At 38.1% G+C, this 15,393-nt stretch overlaps 1 protein-coding gene across 4 annotated transcripts in view; it reads left to right on the forward strand.

Moving 5' to 3' along the window:
- The window catches only part of SLC2A13 (solute carrier family 2 member 13), a 385,769-nt gene that overhangs the window by 178,448 nt on the left and 191,928 nt on the right, over nt 1–15,393 (forward strand). The gene's annotated exons all lie outside the window — the stretch shown is intronic.

The following is a 15,393-nucleotide window of genomic DNA, read 5'->3' on the forward strand; positions in this document are numbered from 1 at the left end:
AGCAGGGGTAGCTATTCTTTTATCAAACAAAACAAACTTTAAAGCAACATCAGTTAAAAGAGACAAAGAGGGACAATATGTAATGGTAATAGGCCCTGTCCAACAGGAAAATATCACAATCCTAAACATATATGCACCTAACACTGGAGATCCCAATTTATAAAACAATTGCTAATAGACCTAAGATATCAGATAGACAGCAACACAATAATAGTGGGAGAATTTGGTACTCCACTGACAGCACTAGACAGGTCCTTAAGACAAAATCAACAAACAATGGATTTAAACTATACGTTGGAACAAATGGACTTAACAGATATATATAGACTATTTCATCCAAAAACTGCAGGACACACATTCTATTCAACAGCGCATGAAACATTCTCTAAGATAGAGCATATGATAGGACACAAAACAAGCCTGAATATGTTGTAGAAAATTGAAATTATATCAAGCACTCTCTCAAATCATAGTGGAGTGAAACTGGAAATAAACTCCAATAAAAACTTTCAAAGCCATGCAAATACATGGAAAATATAAACTGCTCCTGAATAAGCACTGAATCAAAAATGAAATCAAAATGGAAATTAGAAAATTTTTCAAACTAAGTAATAATAATGACACAACCTATCAAAACCTCTGGGATACAGCAAAAATGATGCTAAGAGGAAAGTTCATAGCCCTAAATGCCTTATATCAAAAAGTCTGAAAGAGCACAAACAGGCAATATAAGGTCACACCTCAAGGAACTAGAGAAACGAGAACAAACCAGACTCAACCCCAACAGAAGAAAGGAAATAACCTAGATCAGAGCAGAACTAAATGAAATTGAAACAAATAAACAAAACATATAAAAGATAAATGAAACAAAAAGCTGGTTCTTTGAAAAGATAAGTAAAATTGATAGATCATTAGCAAGATTAACCAAGAAAAGAAGAGAGAAAATCTAAATAACCTCACTGAAAAATGAAACAGGAGATATTACAACTGACACCACTGAAATACAAAAGATCATTCAAGACTAAAATGAACACCTTTATGCACATAAACTAGCAAACCTAGAAGAGATGGATAAATTCCTGAAAACATACAACCCTCCTAGCTTAAATCAGGAAGAATTAGATACCTTGAACAGACCAATAACAAGCAGTGAGGTTGAAATTTTATGTTAAAAATTACCGACAGAAATGTCCAGGACCAAGCAGATTCACAGCAGAATTCTACCAGACATTCAAAGAAGAATTGGTACCATGCTTTTGACATTATACCACCAGACAGAGAAAGAAGGCACCCTCCCTAATTCATTCTATGAGGCCAGCATCATCCTAATACCAAAACCAGGAAAGGGCATAACCAAAGAACAAAACTACAGACCAATATCGTTGATGAACATAGATGCTAAAATCCTTAACAAAATACTAGCTAACCAAATCCTACAACATATCAAAAAGATAATTCACTATGATCAAGTGGGTTTCATACCAGGGATGCAGGTATGGTTTAACATATGCAAGTCAGTAAATGTGACACACCATATAAACAGAATTAAAAGCAAAAATCACGTGATCATTCCAATAGCTACAGAAAAAGCATTTGACAAAATCCAGCATTGCTTTATGATTAAAACTCTCAGCAAAATTGTCATACAAAGGATATATCTTAATATAATAAAAGCCATCTATGAGAAACACACACCTAACATATACTGAATGGAGAAAAGTTGAAAGCATTCCTCTGAGAACAGGAACAAGACACAGATGCCCACTGTCACCAGTCCTCTTCACCACAGTACTGGAAGTTTTAGCCACAGCAATCAGATAAGAAAAAGAAATAAAGAACATCCATATTGGTAAAGAGGAAGGCAAACTGTCACTGTTTGCTGACAATATGATCATTTACCTTAAAAACCCTAAGGACTCCTCTAGAAAGCTTCAAGAACCAATAAAAGAATTCAGCAAAGTTTTCTGATATAAGATTAATATTCAAGAATCAGTTGCTCTTCTATATACCAATAGCTACCAAGAAGAGAATCAAATCAAGAACTCAACCCCTTTTACAATAGCTTCAAAATAAAATAAAATAAAATACTTAGAAATATACCTAACAAAGGAGTGGATAGACCTCTAGGAGGGAAAACTACAAAACACTGATGAAAGAAATCATAGATGAAAAAACAAATAAAAACACATCCCATACTCATGGATGTGTAGAATCAATATTGTGAACATGATCACACTGCCAAAAACAGTCTACAAACCCAACACAGTTCCCATTAGACTACCACTATCATTCTTTACAGAATTAGAAAAAACAATTCTAAAATTCATATGGAACCAAAAAAGAGCCTGCATAGGCAAAGCAAGACTAAGCAAAAAGAACAAATCTGGAGACATCACCCTACCTGATTTTAAACTATACTAGAAGGCCTTAGTCCCCAAAACAGCATGGTACTGGTATAAAAATAGGCACATAGACCAATGGAACAGAATAGAGAACCCAGAAATGAACCCAAATACTTATATCCAACTGATCTTCAACAATACAAACAAAAGCATAAAGTGGAGAAAGTTTATCAACAAATGGTGCTGAGATAATTGACCAGCCACATGTAGTAGAATGAAATTGGATCCTTATCTCTCACCTTATAGAAAAATCAACTCAAGATGGATTAAGGACTTAAATCTAAGATGTGAAAATTCTAGAAGATAACATTGGAAAAACCCTTCAAGACATTGGCTTAGGCAAGGATTTCATAATCAAGGACTCAAAAGCGAATGCAATACAAACAAAGATAAACAGTTGAGAACGAATAAAGAGACAACCCAGAGAGTGGGAGAAAGGCTTCACAATCTAAACATCTGACAAAAGACTAATATCCAGAATTTACAATGAACTCAAACTACTAAGAAAAAAACAAACAATTCCATTAAAAGAGTGGGCTCAGGACATGAATAGACAATTCCCAAAAGAAGATATTCAAATGGCCAACAAACATGAAAAAAATGCTTAACATCACTAATGATCAGGGAAATGCAAATCAAAACCACAATGGGATACCATCTTATTCCTGCAAGAATGACCATAATCAAAAAATCAAAAACAGTAGATGTTGTCGTGGATGTAGTGAACAGGGAACACTTCTACACTGCTGGTGGGAATGTAAACTAGTACAGCCGCTGTGGAAAACAGTGTGGAGATTCCTCAAAGAACTAAAAGCAGCATTTGATCCAGCAATTTGATCCAGCAATCCCACTACTGGGTATCTACCCAGAGGAAAAGAAGTCATTATTTGAAAAAGATACTTGCACATACATGTTTACAGCATCAGATTTCACTATTGCAAAATTGTGGAACCAACACAAATGCCCATCAGTCAACAAGTGGATAAAGAAATTGTGGTATAGGTATACATGACGGACTACTATGCAGACATAGAAAGGAATGAATTAACGGCATTTGCAGTGACCTGGATGAGACTGGAGACTGTTATTCTAAGTGATGTAACTCAGGAATGGAAAACCAAACATCATATGTTCTCACTGATTTGGGGGAGCTAGGCCATGAGGACACAAAGGTATAAGAAGGCTATAGTAGACTTTGAGGAGCTTTTGGGGAAGAGTGGGATAAGGGCAAGAGATGAAAGACTGCAAATATGATACAGTGTATACTTCTCAGGTGATGGGTGCACCAAAATCTCACAAATAACCGCTAGAGAACTTACGTAGTCAAATACCACCTGTACCCAAATAACTTATGGAAAAATAAAATAAATAGATAAAATGTTACAAGTTATAATTTTTTAAAAATAAACAACCTAAAATGGCTGTTTCTGTGCTAAGAAAGCATCAAGCCATCTCAAGACTCATTAACCTCATCTAATTCTTACATTTTCTGGTTCCTAGCTAAGTGCTTTGATTTATACCCTGATCTAGAGTTCCTGGACAAGCTAGGCTGATGATTGAATGAGTCATTTATACTTGTTAATCATATTTAATTAATTTAATTTTCTAAGTGCAGTATTTCTAGATCTGTTCCATTCTCATATTCTGTCCTCAACAAACACTCCTGGTATTAAAAAAAAATACCATGCAATCAGAAAACATGTTGCAAACATGCATGGTCAGATGGTAATAAATGTAGAGAAGAATAAAGGTTGCAGGAAATAAAGAAGAAAACAGTAAGGGTTAGTACACTTTCGGGTTGTAGAACTAGAAATGAGGTTTAGCTCTCTCTGAGGTCCTCCACAAGGCAGGATGAATGATTACATCAGCAGCCCACTAAAGTGAGTCTTCCCCTCTCTGCCTCCCTAGTCCAAAAAGCTATTGAAAGATAAAATATTTACTCATCGAAGTATTTCCAGATTAGTGAATTTGCACTCGTTTGTGTTCATTGGCTGAAAGTTATTGAATAAATAGGAAAATGTTAGGATTTATGGCTCACTCTTTTGAAAACTTAGTATCATGTGAGGGGAAGAATATTAACCCAGGAATCAGGAAAATTAGATTCAAGGTCTGTCTCCACCATGGGACTCTGAGCATGCCACTTAATTGCTTTCAGTCTAATTACCTATAAAGTGAAGTAGATGGACTCTTAATGTGCATTTGAATGAGGACAAATGGAGTTTCAAGTAGAATGGAAGCTAAAATATTTGAAATAGTAACACTTTAAACCTTTCTTGGATGAAAAGTTATCAGACTGTAGAAAAATAATTTTGGCCTAAATGTACGTTCGATAAAATTTTTGGAATGTTTATAAATGCTTACCACATGCTGATCATTGTCCTAGAGGCTCAGCTTCTCATATGTTAAGACTATATTTTAATTTCCCAATTGTGTCTTTGAAGAAAGACAATCTAGGTTACAGCTAATAATGCCTCTTTATCCCAAGATTGTGTAGCAGACATATCACCTGATGTGATAGACTTTCCTTGGCTTTCATAATGTAAGAGTAGGCTCAAGCCCTATGAACTTCACTAGCTACTCAACTTGTGTGCACATGGTTTATAAGGGAAATGGTGTACTTTCTCCCTCTGTAGTCTAAAACCCTTTTTGATGGCAGGTAGGTCACTCATATCCTAGCAAACAAAACAAAGCATTTCTATCAGAGGAGACTTGGAGCAGAATGCCTTTATAGTGATCCATCGGAATGTTTCCAATCATTTTTCCATTTCCCTGTGCACATATTGCATGCCTGTCTCTGTTTAGGTTCTCCCCAAATCAGGCCCTAAGATAGGGACTTGGGTGCAGATGATATTTTGGAGACAATATCAAGAGGATGAGTGAGGGAGTAAGGGAAGTGAGCAGGCATGGGAGAAGAGGCAGTAAAGAGCGCACTAGTAAGCAGGCTACATCAGTAGGCAACTGGAGCACAGTCCTGGAACAGTGTAGATTATGCTCAGAATTAGTCCAGGGGTATTTATCCACAATCCCAAATCCCTCAACTCAAGTGTCGTCCCTGAGGATGTTAAAGCCACTCCTTCCAGACTCTCCTGAGCAATCACTCATGGTGCCAGAGCTCTCATGTAGACAAATAGAGAGACAAAGAAAGTTGAGATAGAAACTGCCAGATTCTATAGTGAGTTTCCATGATGGCTGCAGGGTAATTCACAGGGGGATCTAGAGCATAGGGGCAAGGCATGAGGAGCATCTCTGAAAAATCCTGTCTTCAGGTATGTGTCAAAGTAACAGCACAATATGGATGCGAACTTCTTAGTACTGTTCATGGGTATGACAAATCCATTTTTAGTTAAAAAAAAAAAAAAAAGGCAGTGATTCCTGACCAACCATGTGGAAAATAAGCAATAGAAAGTGGAGATTCATGCAAGTAAATGATGAAAATATATTTTCTTGAATATTATCTTTTTTGTTTGTATAATTCACAAATAATTTTTCTCCTGTTACAGGAATCTGTAAAATACATCATTAAAGTATTTATTTATGCCTTCAACCAATATTTACTATATCATTGCTGTAGATTCAAAGATCTCTAAGCTATAATTTTTATCATTGAGAAATCTGTATTATAGCTAAAGATATAGACACACAGATAATTACAGTGCAGCGTAATAAAAGCCAAATTAATACACCGTAGGAACACAGGAAAATGAGTGACTAATTCTACTTAGGAATTGAAAAGGACACATACAAATGATTTTTGTTGTGTCTTTTAAAATTTCTTTAAATGGGGTTGTTCTGTATGCAGAAAGATGGCACATCAAATACTAATACAACCTTTGGTGTTAGATCTGGATTTGAATCCAAACCCAACACACTTACTGTCTGTGTAAACTCCACAAGCTACGTAACTTCTCAGGTCCTCAGTGATTTGGAAATCAGGAATTATAATACCTCCTAAATGTGATTAAATGAAATAGCATGTATGGTTCAGGCCCAAGTGAACTACATCTGTGTTCACTTTCCTTCTGCTCCTTGTGTACTGTGGTTTATAAATTCCCAGGTGTTTGCAGAAAGCAGAAACATCCCACTGCGCATCCACCTTCTTTACCTTATATTCATCAATACAGGATTTGAGGCATCCTCTAGAAACACAAAATTGCTATATACCCTTCTTTTATGCATGTCTCTATTTTCAAAATATAGGAATCATGGTGTTTTTCTTCTAGCTTGTACATGCTATAGTAGTGCTGTTCACGTCAGTATTAGATGTGTTCTTTTCATCTTAGATTAATGTCAAGGAGAAAAGACCTCAATGACCTTGGGATGATAAGATCTAATAAAGCCTCCTTAGAAAGTGGGGGATCTGTAGCTAAATATGCCCCAAGTGGCATGACTTGTAGTTTACATCAAAAAATTGTCAAATCCTTTTGTCATGCTTTCTGAACCAGATGTGAATTTAAGGTTCTGTGGTAATTAGTGGAAATCCATCTCCATGGTTTGTAAAGTATCAGCAACTAAGGTTTTGGGTGCCTCGGGGCATCTTTAGAAATAGGAAAACATATTTCCTCACCTTCCTTTTTCTGACTCATATGTTTCACTGAAAGGTAAGGAGAAGAAATGGCGATGCTGTTAATGATTTGAAATAGCATGAAGTCCAGGGATGTTTCCTAGAAAATAGACTTTCTGTGCCAACAAAGCAGAACCTTGTCCCCAAAATTATATGTGAGTTTCTAAGTAACCCCAGTCTGGCTGATTCCAGGTAGACTATTGTCACATTATAGAAATGCCCAGGTAGTAGGCACTCTGCAGGGACCAGAGATATATAATATGACTTAGCCCATTTTTAGGGAACTTATGGTCTCTTGCTTATCTTTAAAAGCATATGTTGTGACCTATTCCAGTCCCATTAGGCCAATAATTGTGGATAATACTGGATTTTTCCCATAAAGGACTACCACAAAACAAAACTTTCAAACAGTGAAAAAAAAATCCAATGGGGCATAAAACTGAAGTCTGTTACGTATGAATGCGTGGTTCAAATCCTTAAATATGTGAAGAATTTCAAGAGATTTGGGAGCTGGGCCTGCTCCAAGGCATGTAGGTTCACACCTTTCCTTCTCTGTTGAATAGCTGCTCTGTGTATAGCTCCTCTCTATACACATTCACATATTCAACTGCTGGACAGTTCTACTTTTGAATATCCCACTCTCGCCAGTCTCAACGTGCATAAAACTGAATCCCTATCATTTTCTGCTGATTATGCCCCTCCCAATTTTGCCCCTCCCCCTGTAATTCCCTTCTCAATGATGCATGTGACCAGTTGGGTGCCCTAGCCCGTACCTTGGGAATGAACACACCCAAATCCAGTAAGCCGTAATCTCCTTCAGTTGTGCATCCTTAATATCTCTTGTATCCTTCCTATGATCTTCATTCCATTTTCTGCAGGCCTTGCTTAGTCAGAGCTCATATTATTTGTAATAAAATCTCACTCAAACCTAACTTTCAAAACCTAAGTTGGTTTACAACAAGGAAATAGGGCCTAAAGGCATGAAATATAGCTAGGCCTGGCACAGGGTTGAAATCAGAAACGAAACAGTCATTTGCTCAGCTTCTGTGTCCCCAAGGTGTCTTGCTCTTATTTCTGTAGGGTATATGCATCCTTCTTTCTTCTTTCTCTTAGAGAACATCCTCTTCTTTAGCTTATATATGGTCGATCTCTACCACCATAACTTTGCAGGTACCTCTACTTCAAGCATCCACAATAGATTGATTGGAATTGTCACAATTCTTAATTCCCAAGGAGAAAAAGATCAAAGTGAATCTACCCTAGCCTGAGCCTGTGAGGCCAGGGGGCTGGACAACACTATGGAAGGATGCACAGAGGATTTTTCTGCCTTAGATCTCAACTTCCTCATTTAGCCTTCATTATCTCTGCCTCTAAACTTTCTGAAACAAAATCAATTATCTCATCTTGACATAAATGATTTAATGTGTCCCATAGCTTTCAGCAGAGTTCAAAGTCTAGAGCCCTTTGTGGCTTTTGTCCACCTCTGCACTGCTTCATGTTGAACCACTGCCCTACACAAGGGAATAGAAAGCAGAGCATATAAAGCTACAAGATTCATAATTTCCCAGGGCCTCAGTGATCTGGAAATCAGGAATTATAATAAGACACAAGGACAAGGCATATAAGGTATAAGGAGTTACATGTACCTCCTGCTACATGGAACCTCCTGTACTTCTGGCAGTGATTAAAACTAATCTAAGCTTCAGTGCCTTCATGCCATTCTTCCTAACTGAAATAGCTAGATTACCCTGAAAGACTTCCCAACTCAGGGCCCATGTCATCTTCCTGAACCCAGGGGCCAATGTAAGTGTTGCCCTTCCAGTCTCCTTTAGCACTCTGAGTGGTTATCTGTCAATAGTTATATATTATTATAGCTGTAGATATGTCTGTTTTCTCTAAAAGACCATACAAATACTAAAAATACCCCCCTTGCAGTGTTCTCTGGGGAGAGCCAGCTAGATTCTAGTTACCACTGTTTTTTAATTCTGTTCATAGCCAGAATCATAGCATGGTGTATAATGGGAATGAGTCACTCTCTGATCATGTGAGTTTTCCTTAACTAGTCTGCAGACATGACCTTAGGAAAATGAAAGCCACAACATTCAAACTTTGAGAAGAGGATCTTTAAAAAATGCTGCCAAGTTAGCCATGACCTTTAGAATCAGTGACAGGCTGTAATGATGTGTCTAATGATTTATAATATTGAATAGATATTCATAATTTTATTTGTTTTCCTTCCTGTGGCAGATGGGATCTTGCTGTGTTACCCAGGCAGGTCTCAAACTTCTGGGCTCAAGCTATCATCCCACCTCTACCTTTCTAAGTGTTAGGATGACAGGTGTGAGCCACCAATCCCAGCCTTAAGTTTAATTTGCGTTTCAACACTGAAAATGTCCATAAAGCGTTTTTCAAGTCATATCTCTTGGTTCCTTCTGTCTGAGGGCAACTGAAGATCCAAGTTAGTGAGCTCTGTTCAAGTTTGTGATTATGCTTCCTGTGGCTGATAGAATTGCAGGATTTCAAATGTTATTAAGCTGCTCCATGCAGAGACAAATAGTCTGATGACATGCCATTCATGGCAGGGAGAAAAATAAACAGTGTTTCTTGCGAGAACATCTTCATTTATTTTGATAAGATCATTTCTTACTGGACAGACTAAACTTTAAAGAACTAAATATAAGGTTCTCCTATTTCTGTTTTTGAAAAAACACTCAGTACCAGAAAATATAGAAAATGTATAAAGTAGATTTGACTGTGAAATTTCAACTTTAGTTTCCTGCATAGAATTAACAGCCTTCTCCTGGATTATTTTAATGATCCCTCTGTCACATCCCTGTCTCTTCCCTCAGCTGCTTATCCAAAAGTGTAATCATTTATCTAAGACTGTTTGCAAGGACCAAATTTAGTCCTCAGGCATGCTTTCTTTAGAAAGTGCAGAGTGTTTACATTTGTTAAATTTCACATTAAAGTCCAGATTTCAAGGGATGGCATTGCCTCTTGGAGATGATGTGTGTCCTCTCCCAGTCCCTACATTCCCTATTGCTCCACATGATCTGGCCTCATCTAGGCCTTTGAGGTCGTGCCACCTGTCGTAAGGAATCAACATTCAATTAGTATTCTGCTTAGAACTCTCCCCATATATATGCTGTTCAGGGCTGGGTTGAAAAGAAAGCTGACAATTACAGTGACTCTGGTTTTAGGAGCAGCTAGTTGTTATGTCAGCAACTGTGGACATTCATAGAACGTTCAGTTTCAGTTTTTATCCCCAAGACCTTCATCTCACATTAAAATAATTCTTTTTGAGGCTATGTGGACAAAGCTGCTATTTGCCACCCCTTACAATCCCTTTTTATCAGCTAAGAGGGAGTTACATCAGAGCTAACTTCGGAATCAGACAGACCTACCTAATAGTGTTGTTAGAATTAACTGAAATATCGTAGTTAATGTACTCTAATGTGACTAAGCCATAGCAGCTTATCTTTTCATTATATTATTATTTTATCTGGCATTAGACAGACCTGGAGTCAGATTTCTTCTTGTCTCCTGAGCTCTTGTGCCACCTTGAGTGATTTAGACAACCATTGTAAGTCTCAGCTTTCGTATTTGTAGATGGCATGATGCTTTTCAGGGTCATGTTTTTCCTCATTCCTACCCATCTTAGCGAGTGGCACTACTGTCCCTCTGCTTGCTCAGGCCCCAAATCCAGGCCCCAAATTCAGGATTCTTTGATTCTTCTTTTGTCTGTACTCCTTGCATCCATTTGTCTTGCAAGTCTTAACTCTAAAGCTGACGTTACTAAACAGCCTGGAGCCATAGGGAACCCTTCACAAGAGACCACAGGATATTTTCAATTTTCAAGCAAAATAGTGACATAGATGGATCATTATAGTTAAGTAATACGTAACTTATTAAGTGGAACTGCTAGGTACTAGACCTGTGTGTGCTATGAAAAAAATTACTGAGACACCAAGGGCGCCATGAAGCAAGAAAGTTTGGGAACCTCTGCTCTATTGTTGAGCATGTATCCTTCCTATATTTATCTTCATTTCACTGCTGCCATCTGCCTAAGCCACTGTTGCCTCTCATCACTTATTGCAATAGCCAGCCTTCTGACTGGTCTTCGTGCATCTGTGCTCATCCTTCTTAAGCCATGCTCCACAGAGCAACCAGAATGATCTTTGAGAAATGGAAATAAGTTCATAGCTTTCTATCACACTTTATTCTTATTTATTCATTGTTAGACAGGGTCTCTCTCTGTCACCCAGGCTGGGCTGCAGTGGCATCATCTTGGCTGACTGTAACCTCTGCCTCCCAGGTTCAAGTGATTCCTCCTGCCTCTGCTTTCTGAGTAGCTAGGATTATAGGCATGCGCCACCACACCTAGCTAATTTTTGTATTTTTTTCATAAAGACAGGGTTTCACCATGTTGGGCAGGCTGGTCTTGAACTTCTGACCTCAAGTGATCCACCTACCTTGGCCTCCCAAAGTGCCGGGATTACAGGCTCCATTAATGCTTTAAATCAACCTGACTTTTCTTTTCTTTTTTTTTTTTTTTTGAGATGGAGTTTCACTCTTGTGACCCAGGCTGGAGTGCAATGGCGCAATCTCAGCTCACCACAACCTCCGCCTCCTGGGTTCAGGCAATTCTCCTGCCTCAGCCTCCCGAGTAGCTAGGATTACAGGCACGCGCCACCATGCCAAGCTAATTTTTTGTATTTTCAGTAGAGACGGGGTCTCACCATGTTGACCAAAATGGTCTCGAGCTCTTGACCTCATGATCCACCCGCCTCGGCCTCCCAAAGTGCTGGCATTACAGGCTTGAGCCACCGCACCCGGCCTCAACCTGGCTTTTCACATGGTCCACAGACTCTGCCTGCTTGTCCCCCATCTTCTCCATCATCCTCACCCTTCCCCTGGCTCATTAAGACTTAACAGCACCAACTTTTTTCTTTCATCTGTTTCTCAAAATCTCTAGGTTTGTTCTCACCTTAGAGTCTTTTCAGTCATTTTCTCTTCTGCTGGAAAGATCTTCCCCTGTAAAGATCTTCCCCTGTATCTTCATTGTGGCTGATTCCTTGTCAATTTCATCTGCATTTAAACAGCATAGCTCAAATAGTCCTTGACCCTGTTTGAAACAGCCACCTTTTCCCATCAATATCACATCAATCCATTTTTTTTCCATCATGTTTATCGTTGCCTAAATTCTGCTTATTTATTTACTTGTTAAGCTCCATGGGTAGAGTGCTCATCTGTATTATTAACCTTTGAACTGTCTCCAGGCACACAGTAGGCACTCAGAAAATAGTAGTTCCATGAGAAACTCAGACAACTGCTTCATCTATTTCCCGTTTCTGTAACCAGACGATGTCGTTGATGATCATGCTTCTATTGCTCCTTTTTTTATAGTCAGGTTTTGCTGCAGTTTTAAAATATGAGGAACTATGTGTTTAGGGGTCATTTTAAGCATTGGATCATTTATTCTTGTTGCTTTAGTGGGCCAAAAAAGAAGTGTAGTTCTATTGTACTCTACTTTATTTGAAGTGTCTGACTCTTCCAAATCCTTAGTAAACTGATTAAATAACTGAAAAAAATCCATTTTCTATTTCCTACTTTACTGGAGTAGTATATAGTAAAATAAAAATCACCCTGTATACTACTCATTTCATTAAAATACCAAACTGAAAGCAGCATGGAAGAAAATGTGTTGAAATAGCCTTGAGGTTTATTTTTTCACCTTTTCTGGGAAATGAATGAACTAGATTGCCAAGTTATATTGTGCATGGTCTGTTCTCAGTTTGGGGAAATGAAAGAAAAGACTAGCTATAAGAGTAGCAAAATAAAGGTCTTGAATGGACCTCAATAAAACTGTATTAGGATAGTATACTATTATATAAAATGAATTAAAATTGTAATACTATTTTAGTAATTAGTACAAAATCAAAACAACTACATTTGGATATTTATTTACAATTGTGGATATTTACATTCTGACCATTTGTTTTGTGGGAGAGTATTTTTTTTTCATTAGGCTTTATGGAGCCCATTCCTAACTTACTAGTTACTTTACATTTAAAAGTTGAATTGGAATTGAGAATCATTTTTCAATAGTGTAGCATTTTAAGCTGGTACACAAAATCCTCTTTTGCCTTACGATATCTAAAATATAAAATCAATATATCATTACTCTCATAGAACTTGCCAAGTTACAGTGTATTTTCCTGAACTCCAGCATTCTTATAGCATGAGCTCCAGATGAGAGTAGAATGAAGAAACACAGATACTCAGGAGGCCCAGGCTTCTCTAGGTGCAGGTGTGGGTAGGTGCCAGCCACTGCTAGCAGGTGAAGAAGGGGTGTTGGAAAGGGAGTGGCAACAGCAGAGGCAGTGATAAGGGCAGCTAGTTGTGGTTATAGGAGCTCTGGTCTCATTTAGTAGCAGGCATTTAGTAGTGGTACTCATTTAATAGTAGGGTGTCTGTTTTGCCCTTGATAAGGGAAGAAAGAAGTAAATTATGCTTACAGTGGTTCTGATATCAACTGTTAGGGTTGGAGGGGGCACAAGATTGTTTCTCTGTATCAGTGGTTAGTAAGCAGTCTGTTTGGACATATACTATTATCTCGAATATGAATATGTTAGTTGCCAATTCAATTGATTTCTAAATTCAGAAAAGCTGACATGACTAGGGCTTCTTAGAATGAATCATACAGAAATTCAGTATTTATTAACACATATTTATTAGCAGGACAATTTGTGAATTAATTTGGTTATTAAAATTATATTGCTGACTTAGGTTGCATGTATATAATGTGTCAAAGATGAAATTTAAAAATGTTGGTAAACTATTTATTTTAATTGTAGAGTATGAATCAAATTGCTTGACTGATTTGAAGACTGATCTGTTAGAGCATAGTGAAAGGAGTTTGTGTAATTTGCTGATTTTAACGTTTTTTCATTAAACAATAAATGATGTACTAAGGTCAGAATATTTATATGGCAGTCACAGTCTTATTTTAAGGTTATTCATGTTTTTATTTTGATCCTAACTTTAATCGGAGTATTGCATACACAAAAGTCAAGATACTATAAAGCTTACTATGAAAGGCAGTTGTCCCTGCCCCTCCCTTTCCCACCTCAAGTTCTGCTTTCCACAGCCAATTACTTACACTTCTTTTAGATGTTTCTTTCAGAATTAACAACTGTATTTCTAAATGAAAAATATGCATAATTTAAAAAATTCTGCACTGACTTTTCATTATGGAAAATGAAATACTTCTTCCAACACTACCCCAATCCAATACACACATTCACATTCACAAATTCTCCGTGCCCCTGATATAATTATATCTCAAGTTTTGGATTAATTAATATATGCCATTGTTATTATGATGATGGAAGTATTGTTCCCTACTGAGCAGCTCAGTGCACTGTGGTTAGATTTACTTTGCTGTGTGCTGTGAGGCTTGTTGGCTCCTCTGCAGGACATCCCCCTCCTCCACCTTGTTTCCTACAACCCATGATCCTGGCCTGGCGAAATGGTTCATATAGTTGTACCAGAATTTATTTCTCCCTAATAGTAGTAAATAGGTGCCACATTTTTGAGACAGAGTCTCACTCTGTCTCCCACGCTGGAGTGCAGTGGTGCAATCTTGGCTCATTGCACCCTCTGCTTCCTGGGTTAAAGCGATTCTTCTGCCTCAGCCTCCCAAGTAGCTGGGATTACAGGAATGCACCACCATGCCTGGCTAATTTTTTATTTTTAGTAGAGTTGGGGTTTCTCCATGTTGACCAGGCTGGCCTCACTCCTTACATCAGGTGATCCACCGTCCTCGGCCTCCCAAAGTGCTGGGATTGCAGGCATGAGCCACTGTGCCCAGCCTCCCATGTTTTCTTTTTAGGCTGACTTTGCCTTTATAATGGTTCTTACTCTGTACTAGTTTTCTGTGGAAAGTTCAATGAGAAGTAAACACTTTTGAGGCCCTGAAAATCTTTATTCGGTCCCCAGACTTGTACTGTTTTTCTCCCTCGGAATTTTGAATGCCATGAACTTTCATTTTTTTGCCACTCCTTGCTGCTGGCCTTCACGGCGCCTGCCATCCTTCTGTCAGCAATCCTGGCCATTCCTTGTCTGTGGACACGACACCTCTGTCCCCTCCTCTCACATATGGGGAGGGCAAAGGATCTCGGCAGTAGAGTTGGGGGAGGCGTCTTGTTGATTGTTAGAAGGATTGTCAACCAGTACTTTTTTTAATCTACTGTCTGTGATATTTGGTACCTCCAATTCTTAAACCTTTCTAGAGTCTGTCATACAAATCATCTTGCTTCTTGCTGGCTTCACTTTGTTGTGATGAGGTTTCAATTCTGCTGTGTTAAGACAGTCACCACTTGACTGTCCTCTTTCCACTGTCCAAAACTTTCAGTCTAATGTTCTTTA

The sequence above is a fragment of the Callithrix jacchus genome, chromosome 9 (assembly GCF_049354715.1).
Source record: "Callithrix jacchus isolate 240 chromosome 9, calJac240_pri, whole genome shotgun sequence".
NCBI lineage: Eukaryota > Metazoa > Chordata > Mammalia > Primates > Cebidae > Callithrix > Callithrix jacchus.